The sequence below is a fragment of the Rattus norvegicus genome, chromosome 17, assembly GCF_036323735.1.
Source record: "Rattus norvegicus strain BN/NHsdMcwi chromosome 17, GRCr8, whole genome shotgun sequence".
NCBI classification, from domain to species: Eukaryota; Metazoa; Chordata; class Mammalia; order Rodentia; family Muridae; genus Rattus; species Rattus norvegicus.
This window is the reverse complement of record NC_086035.1, coordinates 72,444,008-72,452,500: the sequence shown is the minus strand read 5'-3', so window position 1 is coordinate 72,452,500 and position 8,493 is coordinate 72,444,008. Positions and strand designations below refer to the sequence as shown.

The 8,493-nt window shown below is 42.7% G+C and overlaps 1 non-coding gene across 1 annotated transcript; it reads right to left on the bottom strand.

The window, feature by feature from the left end:
- Positions 1-8,151: 8,151 nt before the first annotated feature.
- Positions 8,152-8,282, bottom strand: LOC120097974 (small nucleolar RNA SNORA68). The gene has a single exon (XR_005495929.1). It is a non-coding gene; the product is annotated as a small nucleolar RNA SNORA68 (small nucleolar RNA).
- Positions 8,283-8,493: the final 211 nt, after the last annotated feature.

Genomic DNA, 8,493 nt, shown 5'->3' with positions numbered 1-8,493 from the left:
CAACTCTGCAGACAAGAAGATTGCTATTTCCCCAGGTGGCTCCATGTTGTTCCTCCCTTCCTCTTTTCCTTCCCACACTTCAAACTTGTGTGTTCATCTCCTCAAGGCCTTGAGCCTCTGTCCTTTCCTCTAACGCTGGCCAACTTAGTATTCCTGGCAGAATTCAGGTGCATCCTGTGGCTGAGCTCTTCCAACTCCTTGATAAAGATTTTTAATAAACTCAGTCCTCACAGTCACTCCTGGGACATTCTGCTAAACGCCTCCTTGAAGTTAATCTGTGGCCATTTAGTCACTGGTTCCATTACTTTTAGTTTATGGGTTTGGAGCCAGTTTTCAATCTGCATCAGAGTTTTCCTACCCCAGCCAATTTGAATGAGCTTTGCAAGTAAAATTTCATGGGACTTTTTTTTTTTTAATCACGTCTTTGCTAAAGTCCAAATAGATAACATCTGCTGTGTTCTTCTTACTCATTCATGCAGTGGATTGTATATTTGTGTGTGTGTGTGTGTGTGTGTGTGTGTGTGTGTGTGTGTCTGTGTGTCTGTGTGTCTGTGCATGTGAAAATGTGTATAGTTTGGGCGTATGACTGTGTGTATGTGTCAGAGTATGTATACATATGTAAGAGTATGTAAACACACACAAGTGTACACGCATGCATGCATGCATGCACATTGCATGTGTGCTCATGGTTCTTTTCAAGAAGCAAGCTGTTAAATTTTCCTGGTGCAGTTGGTCCTTAACAAATCTATGCCACTTTGGTCCTGGATTGCATTATCCTCTGGTTTGGTTCTCATTAATTTTCACGGGTGAGCATTCTTCTTCTCTCCTAATATTTGTCTTGTACCATAAGCAACTATGTTCGCTGACAGCACAGCGGAGCATATAGCCCCGTATTTCACAGACTTGCCTCAGCCCTGATTCTAGAGCTTCAGGGGTTTGTGATCTTCTCCCAGCTGCTTCTAATCAAAGCTAATTCCTTCTCATAGCAGCTCCCCCTCCTTCCCATTCTGAGTGTGGACACCAATCTTCCTATTAAGTGAGATGACTCAGGGTGCTTGGGAAGCAGAATCTCATTTCCTCCCCGTTTCCCAGTTCTAGCTGCTGGCCTCCCTATGGTCAATTTACCTGTTCTAAATGCACCTCAGACTCCTCCACCCTTCAAGCGTGATTATTTTGCTGAGTAGGACTGCTTCCCTACCTGCTCCCTAAGCTTTAGAAGAAGCGTGTGAAATGGAGCACACCCAGGGTGTGGCTCTTGTGCTGGGCTCAGGAGCTGCTCTAAGTGAAGGTTCATGCTGGCCCAGGGGTTCCCTGCAGGGTAGGGCTGAGGGAACAGAGACAGCCTGGGAAGCCAAAGTGAATACTAGAAGGGAATGTGAGCAATGAGGGAAAAGCCTGAGAGATGGGGGCTGCATGAAGGTGAACGTGGACTGGTTGATGCAGTGGAGAAGTGAAGGGTTTGCTGGGAACATTCAGTCATGGTGCTAAATTACTTCCCTGAAGAGTGAATCTTAAAAGACCAGAATGTTGTGAATGCAGAATGCAGGAAAGCTTTCTCTCACTTCCTCCTGGATTCTGGGTTCTACTTACTGAGAGAAGCCCATGATCACTCAGGGAGACAAAAGGGAGTCTGGGAGCTCAGAAAAGACACTCCCATGCCCACCTCCTGCATAGCCTTCCAGAAAGGACAGAGGAAGGGAAGGACTGCAGAAACACTTTGCTTCTGGTTCTTCCACACTGGTTTAATTGACAAACAATTATTTTCATACACTATATTCTACTCATTCCCCTCCTCCAATTCCTCCAAGATCCTCTCCACTCCATATCCACCCAACTCTGTGATATTCCTCCCTCTTTCTTTATAAAAAGCAAAAGACAAAACACACAGGAAAACAAGGAACTCAGAGATAGCCCTTTCTGATGGTTTGTCATTAGAATTTCACCGCACGTCCCTAGTTAAGTGGTAAAGTGAGGATCGTGAAATTTCTATGTGAGAGTCCAATAACACTAGAGACATTGCAATTTTCTTTTGTGCTTGAAATTCTTCAGTTATTCAGAGCCTTCAAATCCACTTATTTGATGCATTTTTATCAAGTTGAGAGAATTTACCAGACATTGAACTAAGCTTCAAGAAAAGCCTCTCTAGTTTACTCTCTGCTTTGAATTCCGTTCTCCATTAATCATGGTCTACTGTTTCCACAGTCCAGTCTTACCACCATCACGTTCTGTTGCAAAGGTTAAAAGTAACTTGGACCAAGGAAAGGAAAATGTGGCCTAGCCAGTCATCAGACCAGAAAAATGGACACCGATAAAGCTAACTGCAAAGGCTCCCAAGGCCAGTATTTCTCCTTGGGCGTAACCTAACTCTAATGTGTCTAATGAGCCTCTCAGAGGCTTAACTAGCAACAGTTAGTCACTGTGGTAAACTTCTTCCCCTGCCAAGTGAACATAGAGGCATTAAAGGATTTGAAGAGGGAAGAGGGAGTTGTCTGATCCTGTAAGTGGAACACTTCTTGCTTTCAATTCATCCTGGACTCTGCGTCTTGGGGGACACCCCCACAAGTACTCAGTGACAAAAGGCAGAGCGAGAGCTCAAAGCACATGCTTCCAGACTCACTCCCTGCATTTCCCTCCAGGTCAGACACGGAGACTCACTAGAATGAAGGGCTCCCTGAACCTTTTGTATTTGACACCACTGTTAAAGAATAAAGTCTACGCCTTTGCCTGGAAGCTTTGGCCACGTTTTGACACAAATAAGCTTCCCTGTAGAGCTCAGCTGCAGAGTTTAGGGTTATAGGTTCTCCTACATATAATTGGCTGTTCCTATGGAAACAAGACCTTGAGTCTATATTCAGTCCAGACCAGATATTGACCCCATTATAAAACTCCACTTGGCTGTGAATATTTCAAGGCACTGCTTTATCCAGATCTTACCTAATTCTGTCCTTCTCCAGAGTGCTAGGGTACCACTGAATTTTCCTTGCTTTTTTAGACACCCATTAGTTAGGATACCACATCCCTCATTGCTTTGGATCCATAAACTCAAATGTATCGGGGTATTGATGTTCTCCTGGTGGTACTAGAATGCTGGGTGCTACAGAGTGGATTTCCCAAGATTGACAGAAGGGCCACAGGTTTCTTCCCTGTGCTCAATTAGACATGGTTCTGCACTTATTCTCTTCAAAACATTGTAAAAGATGGACTTTTACCTTGTTAGGGCTGCTCAAGCATAAACCAGGATAGTTTTGACAAGACAACATCTTGGCAAGTGACCCCATTGCTCAAAAACTACCATAGAACAAAATGTTCTGCTATGACATGCTAAAAATAAGTAGCTGGACAGATAAAATTATTTCACTCTAGTTGTGTACCAGAGAACATATCAGAGTGCAGACTGGAGGACTCAGATATCCACATTTCAGAATAGAAATACCTCCAGACTAGTACATTCCTTCAAAGGCTAATTCTTCAAGTGGGAAATAGCTATATGAGTTTTCACACCAATAAATGAATATTATGCTTTAACACCTATCATTTGGGTCATCTTAAGAATAAATGTGGTATATAGATTGGCTGTGAAACTATAGTCACAACTAAAGTATCCAATTGGTGGGGTCAAAGTCCAAGGATCCAGGCTGAAGACATTTCTTATCAGGACACCTCATTGGCAAGCCTTTTCCAAAATTATTCCATAACTTTCTCTAGATGTTCTCCTTAGAGTTGGGAGCCTTAAAACCTTCCTGAGTCACTAAACTGATATTTAAAGATGTGTTGGCCTGCACACAAAACCAACTTCCACAGAGATCATTTTGCAAAGTATTAATGTGTCCCCCTCCCCATTTCTGCCTGATAAAATATGGCTGGTGACACTTGTCTTGAAGTGTTACTTGAAGGATGGATGAAAGGGTTTGGTGTACAGAAGACTGTTTTGTTTTTTGTTTTTTGTTTTTTGTTTTTAAACACTCCTTCATTTGTATAAGAAAGATGAGGAATTGGGGACAAAGCTGAAATAGAGTGTACTGAAGACCAGGGGGTTTACTCCAGAGCTAATGGGTCCATCCTTCCGATACAGTGGGTCAAAGCTTCTATTTGCATTGGCTTTTCTTCCTGCATTATTAAATCTGTCTGACTTCAGAGGGCAACTCTAAGCCCTTGCTCTGTGGTGAGTTTAAGCTCTAGGGAGAGAGACAGTGGCAGCTTCCCTTCCCCCCTGGAATTGTACCACAGCCTCAAAAATGTGTCTCCCCATTCATTCACTGGAGAAGCCTTCCTGGAGAGTAGAGTCAAATGGAGGAGGCTTTACACACATTTGAGAATAACAATATGTGCGGGCCAATTAAGAGAAGGTTGGTTCTAAGATGCTTAAATCGTATTTAATTTCCCTTTAAGGGATACAGTAACCTTGTCCTAAGCCTAGAATGATAATGCTTTCCCCACTATTGGTCTTGAAGGTAAGAATCAAAGATCCACTGCCGGTGAATGAGGAAGTAGAAATTCAAAATACATGAACACCTTCCTATGAGAAAAGACCTCCACGGACTATCTGATTAAAAAGCCAACCCTCAGGGGAAATAAAAACACACAGAAGTTACCGGGAGGTTTAAAAAAAAAAAGTAGGGAGAGAACAATACATTTCTGGCGTTCAGCTCTGGATTTCTTACGGCCATCTGGGGAGAGGGGGATTAGCCATCAAACAGAGATTTTAAAAAATAACCGGATTCCTTGAGGACATCTTAAGATGTGACTTGCAATTCAGAAAAGTGGGCATGTTTGACCTTATTCCTTATCTATCCCAGGGGATAAAAGTGAAGTAAACATCTAAACAGCAAATCAGAGATGGACCACGGTGGTCGCGGCACCCTCCACTCCTTCCTGCAATTTTGACAGCTAGAGCATCCCAGAGGCTAGCAAGCCAGGCAGGGCCCTGCAGAAGACAAAACCCCAGCCTCCGGTCCCCCGCTCCCCTCTGGTAATAATATCTGCTTTCCACAGGAAGCTTCTTCAGGCCGGGCTCAAGCATTTGCCTGTAACTCTCTGACTTTTTCTTTTTCTCTTAGCATCGCCGCTGTCTTTGTTTTGGGGAAGGGAGAAAGGCTACATCTGTGGCACATGAACCTTGCACGGAAGGGCACCTAAGCTTTGAATAAGCAACGGCGCATGCAAATGCATGCGGCCTCCATCGATCCAAGCATCCGTTTCTTTCTCCAAATACCTCAGAAAAGCAATGCCAGCCTGTGTTTCGTTATGAAGATAGTCCCAATATTTTTAACCATTAAGAATGAGATAACTCTTTAATGAGTGCAGTAGTGTTTTTTAAGCTACCGCAAACATCATGGGAGTATAAACAATCTATTAAATGCACAGGGGAAGGAAGAAGGGGGGAAAAATAGCAGTATTTTTAACTCTTTCACGCTTCGCTGTGGTTTCCATGGAAACCGATGAAGCCGAGCCGTTCTTTCACATTGCATAATACTGTCTGATGGTTAGTTACTCCTGAATAAGCGTGTTTATTCAGTAGTGTTCCAGCCACGTAATCAACCTTATCTGCCGTGATTAGATTAAACAGGGACCAGAGTCCTGAAACCGTTTATTACACTGGGATTTTTCTCCTGTTTCTCATCTAGAAAATGGCAGGCTGTGTTTGCCGAAGAAGAAGGGGAAGCGAGTCTAGTGCTGCCCAGACATGCTGGTTGTGGAGTTGAAGCATTTAGATGAAGGGAATAGGAAGTCCAAGGCGAGAGCAGGGTATTTGGACTCAACTGCAAGCATTTTGGCCCTCTGCATCCTTTTAGCACGAATGGGAGACAGCTCGGATTCTCAATGGGCCTATGAACATGACTAAAGCAGTCAGGACAAAAGATATCTGCTATGAAAATCCATGTTCTGGTTAAGACCAACACAATCACTGTTGATCGAAAAATTGCTTGGAGAACATGACGGGCCATAACTCCTCTTGCTTATCTGGCTGCTTTCTTTTTCATTACTTCAGGAGACTGTCTCTTGAGTCCAAACATATCTCCTTTCTCATACACAACTTTCAAAAACACATTCCTGGCTCCCCTACATTACAGAGGGATGACAATAAGAAATTGTGGTGTGAGGATGAATGTCAGAATGATGACTTGACACATTTTATACAGCTTAGCTGGCCTGGTGAGCGAACTCATTCCAAAGTTTGAATGGTTACCTTTTTTTTTCAGGACCCCCTGGATGTTTCATTCATTGTTTTCACCTACCTACGAACACGAAGTTTCGCTGTTTTTCAGTGAATTAAAATAATACTCCGCAGGACTAATTCTTAGAGACAGGGCTCGTTACAGTATGGAAATACTTGGCTGATTCGTGCATGACCAGCATGATCTAGAGGAAATTCATTTTCCTTCTTCTCCCTCTCCTTCCTCTTTCCTCTTCCTTTCAACAACAATTAGTGATTTAAATAGATGTTGAAAGGGTCTCTTGGGAAATCAATGAAATCCAAAGACTAGCTTTTTAAAGCTCACTCAGCTAAATATTTCTGTAGCCATATAACCAACTCAACCAATTTTTTGCCTTTTATATTCTTATGGAAAACACAGCGATAGTGTATATGGTTAATTTACAAAGATGGTAGATAAACTAGAATTCCACTAAGAGCTCTCAAAATCCTCTAACTACAAGCATTGAATCTCACCTCTTTTTGGAGGGGCGGAGTACAAAAGGCTAGGACGTGCTGCTAGTTACAAAAGTAAGACCTGTGTTCTAGCTCCTTTCCTGTAGCTGTTCAGTCTTTCTTGCTCCATAAGCCCAACAGTTTCTCAGGACAGAGTCCCAACCTCCTTTTTTATATAGTCTTCGCATAGAGAAAAGCAGGAAATTGACTTTCCCTAGATTTCTAGAGACTCCATTTCTCCGCCCTCTTTTCTCTTTCCCCTTCTGCTAGCATAGGCTAGTTTAGCACACCTTCTTTCTGTTATATTCTTCTCCTTCCTTCCTTGCCTCCTGGACACCATGCCTTGCAATCTGACTCATTCCTTAGAAGGGTTAACTCTGCTGAGATTCCAAGTCCCAAACTAGTTCCCACTGCCTGTACCCTTGTCACCTCCACGCAACCTAAGGGAACTATTTTTCTTCCTTCTGTAGGGATAGCTAGTTTCCATGATTCAGCCCTGCTACTCATAAAAGATATTGTAGTTAACTGTTGGCAAATCTCCCTTCGTTTACTGGTCAATATTTATAGCCTCCCTATCCTGTCAAGCTACGGAAAGTCCACAGAGACGAACAAGGACAATAAGATCCAGTCTCTAGAATTTCCCTTCCTCCGGCTTGAACTTCAATCTTTATATCCTCAGAGCATAGCAAAATTTCTGACTCACAGTTCACACTTACTTTGTCAGTTTGCTTCTTCAAACCTCCAGTTTTATTACATGGAGGGAGTTAGTTACACTTTTTTGAAAATAAAAATGTTATAAATTAGCAGAAATATAATACATAGCAATTCATGCATGCTGGTACTAGATGGAAATTAACAGTGTCACATTTTAGGTATGTGCAGATTACATATTAATACAAATCGCCCTCTAAAAATAGGATCATGGTCTGGTAAGTTGTCGCAGGCAGAAAAGTGATTGCTACACAAGGCCCAGAACTTGATTTCTGATCTCCAGTATCCATGTAAAGAGTAAAGTTTAACCCAAGTACTGGGAAGGAAAAGATGTGGATCCCATGAACCTGCTGGCCAGCCAGCTTAGCCTAATCAATGGATTTTAGGCTCAGTGAGAGACCTGGTCTCAAAATTTAAGGTGGAGAGTATCTTTAAAAAAATAAGCAATATTGACCTCCTCCTCTGTCTTTCAACATGGACAAACACAACACACACACACACACACACACACACACACACACACACACACACACGACATTGAGTTTTATTTTCAGATGATCAGCATTCTGAATGACTCCATCTCATACTGGAGGAAGTTTGTCAACCAGGAGACACCCATATACCAAAGACTGGAACAATCTTGGCCTTGGATTTAGTTTTATATTTTTCTTAGAATTAGACCAATAGTGAAGTCTAGCTGATTTCCTTCATCTGGAAGCAGGTGCAGAAGAGGATGCAGGGACTTGATTACCTAAAGACCAGAAACCCCAAGCCACCCATGGTGCTCTTAGGACTATGCAACCTCCCAGTCTACTCTGGGGGGGGCACCACACAGCCCCCCAAGGTGACAAAGCCCCTTTGTTGTGCACACCACTGTTAAATTACCTGCTACAGGCAGCAGAGTTCTTGGACTGGGTGTGGGGAGCTCACACATTTTAAGAATGAAAAGTTGCCAACCTTTGAGTATGCCTCACAGCCAATAAGCTCCTTCTGTAGTAATGAATTACAGTTCCTATAGCTACTGACGGCCTATCCTGGGCATGATTAATTTATCATTTATACACTAAAGATCTTAAACAACCTATCATCTGACTGTGTCTACTGGGCTATTAAAAGGATATTATCCTAGGAAG